A 16,724-nucleotide genomic window follows, 5' to 3' on the forward strand; every position below is an offset into this window, starting at 1 on the left:
TAAAAATCAATTGTATTTCTATCTACTATCAATGAATATGTGGACACTGAAATTAAAATGCATACTGTTTATAATCACTCAAAAGAAAACAAAATAATTAGGCGTAAATCTGACAAAACATGTATAGGACTTGTATGCTAAAAACTACAAAGACATTAATGAAAGAAATCAAAGATGAGCTAAATATATACAGAGACATACCATGTCCATAGATTGAAAAACTCAGCATACTAAAGATCAATTCTTCACAAACTGATATGGAGGTTTAATACAATTCCTACCAAAATTCCAGCAAGACTTTTTGAAGATATAGATAAAATTATTCTAAAATTTATATGTAAATGCAAAGGGATTAGAATAGCTAAAATGACTGAAATAGAAGGATAAAATGGTAGAAATAAGTCTACCCAATTTTTTTTTTTTTGAGATGGAGTCTCACGCTGTTGTCTAGGCCAGAGTATAGTGGTGTGATCTTGGCTCACTCCAACCTCCACCTCCCGGGTTCAAGCAATTCTCCTGCCTCAGCCTCCTGAGTAGCTGGGATTACAGGCATGCACCACCATGCCTGGCCAATTTTTGGTATTTTTAGTAGAGACGAGATTTCACCATGCTGGCCAAGCTGGTCTCGACCTCTTGACGTTGTGATCCACCTGCCTCAGCCCCCCAAAGGCGGGGTTACAGGCATAAGCCACTGTGCACAGCCCACTTTAAGACTTACTATATAGCTACAGAATTCAGCACTGTGTGATATTGGGTAAGAGATATGCGCAGAATAGAGAACCTAGAAATAAGCCTGAAGCATATGCCGAACTGATATGTGACAAAGGTGCAACAGCAATCCAATGGAGGAAAGATAGTTTTTTTCAACAAATGGTGCTGTTAAGTAATTGGATATCCACAGGAGAGAAAAACGAAGCTTGGTTTAAGTCTCACATCATACACAAATATTAACTCAAAGTGGACTTACATGTATAATGTAAGACTGCAAAACCTCTAGAAAAAATAGGAGAAAAGGTGGAGGTGGAAGTGGGAGGGAAGTGACTGTGTCTATAAAAAGGTAACATGAGGGAAACTTTAGGTGATGGAAATATTCTATATCCTGGCTACATCAATATCAGTAATATTGTACTATAGTTTTACAAGATGTTACCATTGGGGAAACTAGATTATACATAGATCTCTCTGTATTATTTTCTTATGACTTTATGTGAATCTACCATAATTGCAAAACAAAATATTTAATTAAAGTTAACTATTTTAAAACTGCGTTCCATACGCCAGCAAATAACAGTTCAAAAATAGAATTATTAAAAAGATAAGAATTACAATTGCATCAGAAAATAGTAAATGCCTGGCAACTAATCTAATGAAAGATATGTAAGCCCTTGCTGAAGAAAATTATAAAATTTACTGAAATACACTAAATAAGGCCTGAATAATGAAACAATATATCATGTCTATTAAAATGGTAGGCTGAATGGATGTCAATTCTCCCCCAAATTTAGCTACAAATTTAATATAGTAAATATCAAACTTTCAAGTGTTTTTATTTAAATTTAAGCTCATCCTTAAATATTTATCAAGAAGCAACGGGTCTCAAATAAATGAGCATACCCAAATAAGCACTAGGAAGAAGATACTTTCATACAAGAGAACAATATTTGTTTTAAAATATAGTGATTAAGACAATGGCATATTGACATAAAATCTTAAGAACTGACCAAATGGAATAGAATAGAGAGCCTAGAAACAGTCTCATGTTCATAAAAGGAAACCTGAATTTCGACAAAACAAATACTTTAGATCTGTGGGGAAAGAGGGACTCTTCAACAGAAGGTGCTGGAACAATGGGCTAACTGTATAGAAAAAAATGACAAGGTGCACCTATACCTCACAGACAGAAATTCCAGGTAGACTAAAAACATAAATACAAAAGGCAAAACTCTAAGATGTTTAGAAGACAACAAAAAAGAATAGACACTATAAAAGAATATGTTTATTACTTTAGAAAATGACAAAAATTTTAAATAAGATAGAAAAGCATAAAGTATAAAGGAAAGAATTGATAAATCCCACATTAAATTTAGGGACTTCTACTCAATCAATTAAAGTAGTAAAAATGACAAATGAAAATCTGGGAGAAGACAGGGAAAGCTAGGAAAAGAAGAAGACCACCAAGCCAAAAGAAAAATAGAAAAAGGGGTGAATAAGCATATCACATAAAACTTTCTATAAAGTATGAAAAAAGTTTCATATGAAAGTTCTATAAACATACGAAAATATGTACAACATTATTAGTAAAAAAGGAAATGCAAGTTACAACTAAAATGAGAAACAATTCCATTGCTCCAAGATGGGAGAAAGTTTAAAATCTGATGTTATCAAGGATTGATGATGATGCAAAGAACAAAGAAACTTATACCTACTGATGGAAGGGTAGACTGGTACAACCACTTCAGAAAATAATTTGGCATTATCTAGTATAAATGAAAATTCCCATACCTTATGACTCACCAGTTCCACACGTAGATTCATACTGTACTGAAACTTGCACAGATGCCCCTGGAGGTATGTACAAGAATGCCTATAAAAGTATAGCCTTGAATTTAAAGTGGGGGAGGGGAAAGGGGAAATATCTCAAATGTCCACCAATAGTAGAATGGATAAATAAATCGAGTGGCTTTCACACAATGGAGAACTATAGAGCAGAAAAAAATCAATGACCTACAACAAAATGAAATAATATGAATGAATTTCTGGAACATAAATATTGAGTAACAGAAGCAAATTTACCAAAGAAGAATCACATTGCAATTGCATTCATATCGTGTTCAGAAATAAGAAGAACTTCGACTTCCAATTCCAGGAGAAGATGGTGGAGACTGAATTTCCTCCTCTTTGCTAAATACCCTGGAAATTATTTAATAGACAATAATATGAGGATTTTGAAAGTCAGAACAAACCGGTCAGGGACCTCAGGACTTGAGAAACTACAACAGGGTGAGTTCCCCGGATTTTCTTTCTGTCTACTATCTACCCCAAACTAGAGGCTGGAGAGGTCCGCAACCCATAGCTGCCAATAGGCAAAGACAAAAACAAGACAAGCCTCTTCTCTCCAGCCTGGCTAAAACACCAGGAAAGGGGGAAAAGCAGCAAAGACCTAGTAGGGAATCCCAGCCTCTGTTCCACAACCAGGGTGCCAACATGTGGTATGATACGCCTACTTGAGCAGCAGCAAAATCCTAGGTTAACTCAGTCCCGCTCCATCACCCAGCACCGGCAAGTGGCCCAGTTCGTCTTCAAGGGCAGCATCGGCTGAGGGCTTCATTTTTCCACCCTCCACCTAGTGGCAAAAGGGCTTTGGTCTATTCCCACCCTTAAGCAGCAGATGGTCACCGAGTGATATGCGGCAGAGCCCAGGAAAGGTCTTTCCACCCCAGTAGGCAGAACTGCAGGTTTTGAGCAAGGGCACTAGTAGTGCCAGGAAAAGGAAGCAAACCAGAATAGCACTGTAAGAGCTCTGAACACCGAAGTGTCATTGTAACAAAAGCCCCTAAGAGTGGGCCAGAGCTACATGCTAAACCTCAACAGAGTGGCTTCCTGCTAAAACAAAAGATGTAAGGTCCTTACATAGTACTCAAAATGTCTCAGATACAGTTGAAAAGTCACTTACAACGTCAAGAACTGAGAATCACAATTCAAATGAGAAAAGACAAAATAAACCCAAAGAACTCAACACCTAGATACATCATAAACTTCTGAAAACTAAAGACAAAGACAAAATTTTTTTTAAATAACAAAAAGATAACACATTACCTATTAAAAAAAAAAAAAGAACACCAATTTAAATGACAGCAGATTCCACATCTGAAAACGTGAAGGTCAGAAGTCAGGACACGTTTTAAGCACAAACAAATTAATTGATACACAACCACAAATCCTATATCCCTTGAAACTAACCTTCAGGAATGAGGAAAAATAAAGATATTCTCAGGTGAAAAAAAACGAAAAGAATTCATTGCTAGCAGGCCTACCCTTAAAGAATGGCTAAAGGAAATTCTTCACATACAAAGAAGATGATAAAATGTCTGGAACCTTTGAAAAGGAAAGAAGAACCATGGAATAGGTAAAAATATAAGTACACATAATAGGTCACATTTCCCTCTATGAGTTTTGTTTTTTTACTTATATTTTATGGTTGGGGCAAAAGTTACAACAGCATCTAATGTGGTGTTCAATGGATATAGAGAAAGTACTTAAAACAACAATACTTAAGAAATGAGAAGAGTAAAGGGACCTAAATATAAGTAAGACTTATTCACTTTACTCAAAGTGGTAAAATGTTAGTACCAATAGGCTATGCAATAAGTTATGTGCATATACGGTAATATATACAGCAATCACTATGAAAACTACAAAAACTGATATACTCAAAAGCATAATAAATAAATCAAAGTGGAACTCTTTAAAATGTTCAAGGATTACACAGGACGGCAAAAGAAAATAAATGGAGGAACAAGAAACAAAGGGAACAAACAGGAGACAAATAATAAAATGACAGACTTAAGTTTTAACATACGAGTCAGTACTTTAAACGTAAATTGTTTAAATACAGCAGTTAAAATATAGAGACTAGGCCAGGCGCGGTGGCTCACGCCTGTAATCCCAGCACTTTGGGAGGCCAAAGCAGGTGGATCATGAGGTCAGGAGTTCAAGACCAACCTAGTCAAGATGGTGAAACCCCCATCTCCACTAAAAATACAAAAATTAGCCAGGCTTGGTCGGGGGAGGTGGGTGGGGACGGGTGCCTGCAATCCCAGCTACTCAGGAGGCTGAGGCAGAGAATTGCTTTAACCCAGGAGGCAGAGGTTGCAGTGAGTCAAGATCACACCACTGTACTCCAGCCTGGGTGACAGAGCAAGACTCCATCTCAAAAAAAATAAAAAATTAAAAAAACAAAAAACAGAGACTGGTAGAATGAATGAAAATGCAACCTCCACTTCCCGGGTTCAAGCAATTCTCCCCACCTCAGCCACCACACCTAGCTACTGTTTGTGTATTTAGTAGAGACAGGGTTTTGCCATGTTGGCCAGGCTGGTCTCAAACTCCTGACCTCAGATGATCCACCCACCTCAGCCTCCCAAAGTGCTGAGATTACAGCTGTGAGCCACTGCATAGGGCCTCATTCTCCTCTTCTTTTCCACCTAACTCCTCTTCACTAACCAAATGATATTCTGATTCTGCCAGAGCTGATGAAATTCAAAAGACCAACTCATAAAACTAGCTTTCAGGAACAGCACCAAATGTCTTCTGGCAGGGGACGCAGCAACTAGAAATCACATGGAACTGCGGAGACAGTCGTCAGTGAATCACACCTTTGGGCAGCCCCTCCTTGCTTCCTGCACATGAACCACCCCAGCCTCCCTGACCATGCTCCCACACACTCAGGGGATGCAGCTGGCCCTGTGGGAGTCCTGGAGCCCCAAGATTCTCTCTCAGTGGCTGCTCTCAGCATCCACAAGCTGCTCTTCTGTGTCAGGAAGAGGCAGGCAGCCAAAAGATTGGGCTTCCCACTTGCCAAGGAGGCTCAGGCACCAAAGCTACAGGCTGAGCTGCTCACAGGCAGCAAAGCAAAGGCACCTGACTGCGCCAGGAAGGCCTTGACCACGCCAGGAAGGCCTTGACCACCTTTTCTCCAACCACAGCACATGCCAGAGATTCAGACGACTGATCTGACCTCATCAAATCCTGAGTCACGCTACATGAGTGGTGACTGTCTGGCCAATTATTTTGAATTTTTAAAGAAAGCAGGATTTTCCACTCTATGGAGGCCATTCTCACAGGATCAAAGCATTTCACAACTTTTTAGGAGGGCAGCTCTGAGGCAGGGACCTCCCACACATCTGTCTCATCTGCTGCTGTCCTTCCTCCAGATGAAGTACCCTGTCACTCCGCATCCCAGCCAGTGGGAAGGGCCAAAGTAATATCCAGTGTAAAGCCATGTGTTGACTCAAATAAACAAATCCAAGTTTGGGCCATGTTAATAGACTTTGTGCCTTGCGGGTGGTCTCATTATACCCATGTATGTAGCCACTTCTTTGACAAATGTTTATAGAACCATGACTATGTGCCAGTTCCCCGTCTCATTCAGTTCTGTGCTCCACAGTGTTGTAAAAAGAGTACAGGCTCCACAGCTCCAGAGTGAGTAAACACAGGGCTCCAGGTTTATTTTGTGACCTGCTAACATTAAACTGGAGAGAAACTGAGAAATGGGAGGCATCAGACTCCATCGGGAGGGCTTGTGCCCCTGATACAGTTTAGATGTTTGTCTCCTCCAAATCTCATGCTGAGAGGTGATCCCCAGTGTTGGAACTGGGGTCCAGAGGGAGGTCACTGGGGGCAGATTCCTCATGAATGGCTTTGTGCTCTTTTTGCAGGAATAAGTTCACAGGAGATCTGGTTGTTAAAGAGAGTCTGGGACCTCCTATCTCTCTCTTGCTCCCTCTCTTGCCATGTGACACAACTGCTCCCCTTTCATCTTCCATCATGAGTAAAAGCTTCCTGAGGCCTCACCAGAATCCGATTAGATGCTGGTCCCATGCTTGTATAGCCTGCACAATCAGGAGCCAAATAAATCTTTTTTCTTAAAAATTACCCAGTCTCAGGTATTCCTTTATAGAAATCCAAAATGGACTAATACAGCCCTCAACCTCATCTTTCTCTGGTCTGTGCTATCAATAGAGAATCACACCACGGGTATGCACAGCTGGAGGCTGGAGGCGTGCGAGGGTAGCTGTTTACTGGTCGTGGGGGCAGTGATTAGAGAACTACAGGTGTTCACATACATGCATTTATGACCCCTAGTGGTGATGAACAGTGCTGAGAGTGGTAAGAGAGAAAGGATCCTAGATGGCAGCCGGGAGCCATCACCATCGCCTGCCAGTGCAAAACTCTTTTGGCCATCCAAATTCTCACAAAGGTATACTTGTCAAGGTACGAAGGTAGAACATATATTTTTAACATATTTTACCTTGACTTATAACTTTTTAGACATTTAACATGCAGATCTCATTCGTACCTTCACTCCAGGTCCTACCTGTATTAGAGGCAGCCTGCTGCAGACAGAAAGGAAGTGATCTTAGTAAGAAACACATAAACGCAGGAAGGAATGAAAAATAATGGAAAGGGCAAACATGTAAATTAATGCACATGAATATTGATGCTATAGAATAATAATGATGATATAGTCTGGAGTTTTAAATATATGCAGAATTAAAATGTATGACAATAATATCAAAAAGTGGGCAAATATAAATGGAGTTATGTGTTCTAAGGTTTCAGCATTATCTGAGAAATAGTAAAAAGTACTAATTTATATGATATTAATATATTCAGAGTGTATGTTGTATATTTTAATGATTAAAAAAGTAAAAAGGGCTGGGTGCAGTGGCTCATGCCTGTAATCTCAGCACTCTAGGAGGCCGAGGCAGGTGGATCACGAGGTCAGGAGTTCAAGACCAGCCTGGCCAAGATGGTGAAACCCTGTCTCTTCTAAAAATACAAAAATTAGCCAAGCATGGTGGCACATGCCTGTTGTCCCAGCTACTTAGGAGGCCGAGGTAGAGAATTACTTGAACCCGGGAGGTGGAGGTTGCAGTGAGCCGAGATTGCACCACTGCACGCCAGTCTGGGTGACAGAGAGAGACTCTGTCTCAAGAAAAAAAAAAAAGTAAAAAAACTGTAGCTAACACAAGCTAATCATGGGAGAAGTGGAGTAGTAAAAATTATGTTAGTCCAAAAGAGGGCAAAAAGAGAGAGAAAACAGAATATAAAACACTTGGGACAATTAGACACCAAATAATAAGAGAGTACACATAGATCTAAACACATCTGAAATTATATTAAATATAAATGTTGTAAACACCCACAATTATAAAGACAAAGACTGAAAGAAGAGCAACAACATAAACACAGGTTGAAGGTAAAGAAGAAAAAAAGATATACCATGCAACCACTCACCAAAAGATAGTAGGTGAAGCTATATTAGTATCAGACAATTTTTCAGAAAAACATCTGCACTAGTCAAAAGAATATTTCAAAATTGTAAGAGTATTCATCAACCAAGAAAACATAAAAAGTGATAAAGATCTATGCACATAAAATACAGCTCAAAATATATAAGGCAAAAATTGACAGAACTAAAAGGAGAAACAGACAAATCTACAATAATAATGAGAGGCTTTAACAGGCTTCTTTCAGTAAATAATTAATCGAGAGATGGAATTGATAAAGTTAAAAAGATTGGAAAAACAGCTAACAAGCTAATCATAGGGGAAATCGGTAGACACATACATATCTTCTCTATTTGTCTATTCACTCAAATTTATGGTTATTGTGGAATTTGTCCTAATAGACAAATATGGAAGATAGCACTCAACAAATATATATGTACAAACAGATTTATATACATACACATACAGACATATATATACATATATGTGTGTATATATATGTGTGTGTATATATGTACACATATTCTCAACAAATTTCCTGTGATTAAAATCATTCAAAATATGTTCTCTTCTTTAACTATGGAACAATTAATCTAGGAATCAATCAAGACACACACACACACATACACACACACAGGAGAGAGAAGACATATATATCAATATTAGGAATGAAAAATGAACATCACTGTGGTTTTTACCAATGTCTAAAAAATAATGAGTACACATATACACATGCAAATCAATGTAAGTGAAACTGAGAAGATGTGCGTAACATTAATGGTTTGTAACAAAATCAATATGCTGGTTGTGCTACTGTACTAGAGTTATGCAAAATATTACTTTTGGGGAAAACTGGGAAACGGTACACAGGATCTTTCTATTATTCTTTACAACTTTATGTAAATCTATAACTACATCAAAATTTCAGTAAAATTGTAAGATTTTTATGAACAACTTTATGCTAATAAATTTGGAAATTCAGATGAAACAAATTCTCAGAAGAAAAATGCATCTTACCAAAACTGATATCAAAAGAAGTTGAAAATTTGTATAGTCCTATTTCTATTAAATAAATTCAATGGTAATTTAAAACATTTCCACAAAGAAATCTCTAGTCCCAGATTGCTCATAGGTGAATTCTTCAACCACTTAAAAAAGTATAGCACCAATATACATCAAAGTATTCCAGAAAATGGAAAGGAGAAAGTATTTCCCAACTCATTTCATGAGGTCAAAATACCCACAGTTTGAAAACCAGACCAAAACATTGCCAGAAAGGAAATTTTTAGGTTCATCTCTCTTACAAACACAAGTGGCAACAATCACTAACAAAGTATTAGCATAGTTATTAAAAGGATAATACATCATAGCTAAATCAAGTTCATTCCAGGAAGGCAAAGTTGTTTTAACATTCAAAAAAGTCAACCGGTGCAATTTACTACATTGACAAGTAAAGTATAACATTCCCCACGAGCATCTCAATAAATGCAGAAAAAAATCATTTCACAAAATTCAACAATTCATGTTGGAGGTGAGGGGTAAAAGAAAACCTCTTTGCCAATTGTGAACATAGGCAAACTTCCTTAACCCAATGAAGAGTATCTACAAAAGAACTACAGCAAACATCATACGTACTAACGTAATAATAACAAAACTTTCCCCTTGAAATTAGGAAGAGACAAGGATGCCTGTTATCACCACTTCTATTCAACATTGCAGTGTAGGCCCTAGATGTAAAATAAAGGGGAAAAACCTATAAAAATTGAAAGGGGAGGCCGGGCGCAATGGCTCACGCCTGTAATCCCAGCACTTTGGGAGGCCGAGGCGGGCGGATCATGAGGTCAAGAGATCGAGGGCATCCTGGCCAACATAGTGAAACCCCGTCTCTACTAAAAATACAAAAATTAGCTGGGTGTCACCACATGCGCCTGTAGTCCCAGCTACTCGACAGGCTGAAGCTGGAGAATTGCTTGAACCCGGAAGGCAGAGGTTGCAGTGAGCCAAGATCACACCACCGCGCTCCAGCCTGGCGCCTGGTGACTGAGCAAGACTCTGTCTCAAAAAAAAAGAAAAAAAAAATTGAAAGGGGAGAAACAGAGTTCTGTTTATTCAAAAATGGCAGGTAATAATTGGGTATGCTGAAAAATAAACAAAAAAAAAATACAGTCAAGCTTTGCAGCAATATATTATGTAAAGGGATTGGAAGATTAAGTACTGTAAAGATGTCAGCCCTCTTCAGATTGATCTATAACGCCAATGCAATTCCAATAAAAAGCCCATTGGAAAACCAAGTCTAGTTTTAAGAACAAACATGGAGGACTTACATGACCAAATGTCATAAAGCTTATTAGAAAGCTTCAATAAATTGAACTGTGCAAAAATAGGAAAAATAAAAGACTAATGGATCAGAATAGAGAAATCAAAAATAGACCTCTATATATGTGATCCTTGACTTATACAAAAGAGATGACACTGCTATGCAGTGGGGTGAGGAGAGGGTTTCCAAAAAATGGTGTTGACTTCATTGGATATTCATATAGAAAAAAGTTAGCAGCTCACTCACAACACATACAACAATTTATTTCATGTGAATTAAAGATCCAATTGTGAAAGAGAAAACAACCAATCTTCTAGAAGGAAAATGAGAAAAGGTCGAGCAGGGTGGCTCACTCTGGTAATCCCAGCGCTGTGGGAGACCAAGGCGGGTGGATTGCTTGAGTGCAAAAGTTTGTGACCAGCCTGGGCAATACGGCGACACCCTACCTCTATAAAAATACTAAAGTTAGCCAGGCATGGCGGCACGTGCCTGTAGTCCCAGCTACTCAGGAGGCTGAGAGAGGAGGATCACTTGAGCCTGGAAGGTTGAGGCTGTAGTGAGCTATGTTCATGCCGTTGCACTCCAGCCTGGGTGATAAAGCAAGAACCTGTCTTGAAAGAGAGAGAGAGAGAGAGAGAGGCAGAGAGAGAGAGAGAGAGAGAGAGCGTACTTGGGGTAGACTTCTTTCTCTCCCTCCCTTCCTTCCTTCCTTTTTCTCTCTTTCTTCGTTCCTTCCTTTCTTTCCTTTTTCTTTTTCTTCCTTTTTTTTCTCTCTCCCTTCCTTCCTTCCTTCTCTCTCTCTCTTTCCTTCTTTTCTTTTCCTTCCTTCCTTCCTTCCTTCCTTCCTTTCCTTCCTTCCTTCCCTCTCTCTCTCTTTCTCTCTCTCTCTCTCTCTTTCTTTCTTTCGTTTCCTTTCCAGAGACAAGGTATTGTTATGTTGCCCAGGCAGGTCTCACAAACCCCTTCGGTTTCAGGGATCCACCTGACTCGGCCTCCCAAAATTCTGGGGTTACAGGTGTTAGCCACTGTACCCAGCCAGAAAAATGATTTCTTTGTGAATCCGGGGCCAGGTTTAACTTCTGAGGTGTAGGAGTGACCCCTCTCACTCCTGCCTCCACCCTTCCCTCCACTTCCTCCACTGTCTCCCTCTGTGTTTTCACCTCCGTCTTCACCTGCACCCGCCATGATCTGATGCCCTTTAACTCCGTAGGGAATCCTACCTTTGCCTGTCACCCACGTGTATTGAGCCTCCTGGAGGAGTGGACAGCAGAGGGCAGCTTGACCAGAGTTCATTTTCTCATTTCTAAGATTGCTTAGATTTCACAGAAATCTTAGCTGGACCCACTCCTTCTAGGAAAGTTATGCAATGAAGGGCATACATCCTATTACTGTGGAATGTTCTAGGGAAATGAAAGGTAACCTAGAAGTCTCTGTAGTCATTCTCATTCTCTGGGTGAGACCTTTCCTTAAGAAAACTGAGCAAGGAATGCCATTCAGGTTGGGGAAGAAACGAAGGATAGGATTAATTCTGCTGACACCTGCCTCTTCTCTAGACTGCAAGCTCCCTGAGGGTACAATACCAGATTGATTTCTTTATCTCCAGACGATAGCACATAACAGGTCTCTGCCAATGTTTGAAGAAACAGAAAGAAATAAGGAAGCAACAAGAAGGAAGAGAGGAAAGAACAGAGAGAGTTTGAGCTTTAGTTTCCTCTAACTGAGTGCCTTCCATTTGGTCTTAACATCTTCCCTAAAAGGCATTTAAAATACTCTTTCCATTTGAAAACAGGGGCTGGAGTGGCCAGTGAGTCCCTGTATTCCTTCTTTCAAGGTTCTAAGTCTGATAAATTGTATTTGGTTTTGTTTGTTTACTTAGGAAGCCTGTCTTTGAACATTCTTCCATTTGGCTTCATCCCCAGAACAAATAGCCCTCATCAGTACCTGAACACACAACGCAGGTTCCACTCCCTGCTTCGGCACATCCTAAGGCATTAATTTACCCCGTCCTGGCTGGCCCAAACACAACCCATCCAATAAGGCTTTTTTATTTTTTTTTTTTAAGTTGGCTGTTTATATAACTTCCTCTTCTTTAATTTTTATATTAGGCGTTTCTGGAGGAGAGGCTGATGTCAGAGGGCCTCCTTCCAGATGCTGTTTTGAAATCCGTGTAACCATGGCATTGCTGGAGGCTGCAGAGTTCATCTGGGCCAACTGAGTCACGCCTAGGTGCAGGACCACTCTGGCCAGGGGAGGGAGGCCGTCAGGGCAGGGACTAGAGAGTCCCTGTGAGAAGGGAGGAGTGGGTGTGGGCGATGGAGTATTCTGAGCTTCTGCAGGAAGGAGATGAGGATCTGCTGTCGCCTTTGACCTTGCTGACCTGGCACCTTTGATTACAGGACTTGCTTAGACAACTGAAACCCTCCCTTGCTTAGAATTCACTCTTGGATCTTTAAGGAGTACCCATGCTCTTTTAAAAAAGAACAAGAGCGCTCAGGTTTTGAGCTGGACAGTGCCTCTCTCTGTTGTCCCAGTTCATCCCTGCCTCAGACTCGACTCCTCCGTGCTCATCACCTCTTCTGCCACCCCCAGCAAACTTGTCCAAGCCCCTGTGAGCTCCTGCAAGTCCCGGTGAGCCCGTACCCCTCTACTCATTCCCATGTCTTACCACCACCCAGACTTGTTTCCTGGAATATCCTGCTTTCAACAGCCACCTCCCCCAGGACACTGCTCCCCACACTGTCCAACCTCCTAGAGCACCCATGATTTCCCTGACATGGCTGTGCCTGCGTTTTCCTGTATCAGAAATGTTTTGTCTCTGTCTCCGTCATCATCCTGTGAGCACCATCAACTAGAACTCCGCACACTGTCCAGCACATTGAAGGGGCTCCATAAATGTGATTGAATTCATTAAGTACTTAATTCAGGAATTAAGTTTTACTTAATTCATTAAGTACTTAATTCCGGAACTAAGTTTTACTTAATTCATTCAGAATTACTTAATTCATTAAGTACTCAGATCCGGAACAAGTAATCTTAATAAACATTTATAGAACTCTCCACTTCAAATACACAAAATATACACTCTCATCACACCTACTCACAGGTTTAAATGAAATATTGGTTGGTTGCTTGTTTGTTATTTTCTTCCCTCATTTTTTCCTGTCTCCATTATGAAGCACAATTATCGGCATAAAAGAGGTTTTCAATACCCATTTTTAGACTGCATTCTAGCCCGGGCAATAAAGCAACACTCCCGTTCTCTCGCCCTTTCTCTTCCTCTTTCTTCCTCTCCTTCATTTTTTTTTTCTTTCTTTTTTTCTCTCTTTCATTCAAAAAAAAAAAAAAGTACTTAATTCCTCAGAATTAGTCCCCCCATGCTAAAACAGAAATAATAGTAATCATAATATTTATCAATTACTATGTGCACTGTTCTGTTGTAGGTGAATTTTCTCATGTAAATGCCTATAACATTATCCTTATAAAATCCATATGAGATTTGTACTATTTTTGACATTCTCCATTTAACAGGTTAGGAAACTGAGGCACAGAGAGGTAAGGTGGAATTGTCTAGGATTACACAGCTGGTAACTGAGAAAGTCAGACCACACCCAGGTAGTCAGATTAATGAGCCACACCCCTAACCCCTATCCCATACTGCCCTTCAGAAATAGCAATACTGCTGTTATTATAATATTTATATTTGATAATATCCATCATTAACATATTATACTATCTTCCTCCCAAGGTTTGGGGGAAAGGGGGATGAGATAAGAGTTGTGAAAACATTTTTAAAACCAAAATATGGACCAGGTGCTGTGGCTCATGACTGTAATCCAAGGCAGGCAGATTAATTGAGGTTAGGAGTTCAAAACCAGCTTCGTCAACATGGTGAAACCCCGTCTCTACCAAAAATATTTTTTAAATTAGCTGGGCGTGGTAGTGAGTGCCTGTAATCCCAGCTACTCTGGAGGCTGAGGCAGGAGAATTGCTTGAACCTGGGAGGCGGAGGCTGCAGTGAGCTGAGATCGCACCACTGCACTCTAGCCTGGGCGACAAAGCAAGACTCCATCTCAAAAAAAAAAAAAAAAAATGTGGTGCACATGTGAATCACAAAGAGAGGAAAAGGTGAAGTTTGCTCTTTCCGCTTCCCAGGTCCCTCCCCACGCCCACTCCTACCCTGTGCCGTGTAGCGGTTCCCAAGTATCCAGCCTCCTGCTGTGGAACAGGCACAAGGACAGAGTGCCAGATGTGCCCACCTGTGCCTAGTGGCCCAGCATAAGCATTCAGAACTCTCCTCTCCTGCCTTTGCCTGGAATTCTCTCCCATCCTCCCCTGCTTAGAACAACTGTGCACCCTCAGAGCACAACTCACCATTTTCCTGACCATTTCCCCAGCCTCTCGTGTTTTGCATGTTGGGACAGGGCACCTCCATCCCCCCGGTCCCCTCACTGGTGGCCTGGGTTACTGCTGCTGTCCCCCTCGCTGGTGGCCTGGGTTACTGGTCCCCCTCGCTGGTGGCCTGGGTTACTGGTCCCCCTCGCTGGTGGCCTGGGTTACTGCTGCGGTCCCCCTTGCTGGTCTCCCTGCACACCATTCTCCACTTGGCACTCAGAGCGCTCCTTTTAAAACACCAATCTGAGCATGTCACTTTCCTACTCAAAATCCTCCAGTGGCTTCCAGTCCTTCATAGAATACGATTCCAAGTCCTCGCTGCAGCCCTCGTTCTGGTCCCTGGTACCACCTCAACTTGGTCTTCTGCGTCCTCCTCTTCCCTCTCTGCCCCAGGCATATGGGTCTCCTTGATGCTCCCAAGCACACTCTTGCTTCCTGTCTTCGCGCATGCTGTTCCCTCTGCCTGGAATGCCCCGCCCCAGGTGGTCATGTGATGCACGCTTCCACTTCAGGTCTTGCCCAAATGTCACATCTTTAGGGAAGCCTTTGTGATACCCTTTTCAAAAAGGGCAGTAACCCCTTCTCATCACTCTCTATCCCCTTACCCTGCTTAACATTTCTTCAGAGCCCTTTGCTATTTAATATTATATATCAAGTTATTATCTTCATCCCCATATCAGAATAAAAGTTGCAACAGGGCAAGGGCTGTCTGTTTCACTCAATCCCATGCCTGGCTTAAGTATTAACTGAATGAAGGAAGGAATGACAGCCTCCCAGGGACGTGCTCTTTTTATCCTTTGAGGAGCTTCCTACACTCATCTCATAATGTATTTTTTACTCTATTTTAAGTAAGTTGTTTCAGGGCAGAGACTGGACCCCCACTGTGCCTTGCAGATAATAGGGCTCAGGAAATACTTACGATATTAAGTGGAAGCAAGTGAATAATTCATTCTAGGATTCTGCTGAGGTATTGAAATAATTTTTGCATTTCATTTATGTGAGCACTAATCTAGACACATTCATAATGTCACTAATAAATTTGACTCTTGGTTGGTAAACTGGATTTTTTCACATCATTAATGGCAGCCTGGGAGCCTGGTGAGCGTCCCCAAACCCACTGGGCTGCTGGCTTCTCTTTCTACCCTATCAAGTGAGCTCAGGGCGTATTAATGGAAGTCGCATCATGGGTTACAGAGCACACTGGGCTGGGTGAGGCCCCTGAGGATGCTGTGGGTCCCTTAAGGCCCTTAACACATATGTTGTTTATTGTATGTCTTAAGAAGTCATTTCCCTCCTGAAGAAGGTAAGTTGTACAGAGATGACAGACCCCTTTCAAAGGAACTGGAGTGCCTTCCCTATTTATATTCACAGCCTGGTAGTAGGCTATAGGAGAAACGTCTCTATGTTGGCCCTTCACTGAGTTACCAGCACTGACCTCAGGGTTCAGGGCCATTTGGACCCTTGAGAAATCTCACTTTTGATAGAAGGCACTGTACTTAATAGGGAATAGTTTGACAGTAAACTCTTCTCATCAGTCTAGATTTCTGATATTCTGCAATCTCCATCTTATCATGATGACAAAAATTGAAATGTGATATCACAGAAAGGTAAACGTTCTGAATTTTGGCAGGCCCCTAATACTGCTTATTTCCCCTCCCCTATTGATGGCTCCACTTGCTATCTTCAGCACCCACACTTAGGTTGAAACTGGCAGAGGGCACCTGGAAATGTTCACAGTCAGTGTTCAGAGAACGAAGTCACTCATCTGGTACCCCTTACCCTGCTTGACATAAGGCCTCCTCCTCTGCCCAGGCACTATAATCTGTTTCTATGAGTCTACAAGAAAGATGTGAGTTGACCTGCCTATGGTATGCTCTCTAGTGCCTGTGTAGACACAAGAGCTTCCCAGTATATTGACTACGGCATCTGGCATGTTTCCATGAGGGATCTAGGCTCAGTTTACCTTGGAGTGTCACAGTGCTTTACTGAAACTCTCAAGTAAG

The 16,724-nt window shown here is 41.0% G+C and overlaps 1 protein-coding gene across 1 annotated transcript in view; it reads right to left on the minus strand.

Annotated features, from left to right (window-relative positions):
- The window catches only part of IL16 (interleukin 16), a 110,199-nt gene that overhangs the window by 62,618 nt on the left and 30,857 nt on the right, over positions 1 to 16,724 (minus strand). The gene's annotated exons all lie outside the window — the stretch shown is intronic.

The sequence above is a fragment of the Cebus imitator genome, unplaced genomic scaffold, assembly GCF_001604975.1.
Source record: "Cebus imitator isolate Cc_AM_T3 unplaced genomic scaffold, Cebus_imitator-1.0 Scaffold410, whole genome shotgun sequence".
In the NCBI taxonomy this organism is placed as follows: domain Eukaryota; kingdom Metazoa; phylum Chordata; class Mammalia; order Primates; family Cebidae; genus Cebus; species Cebus imitator.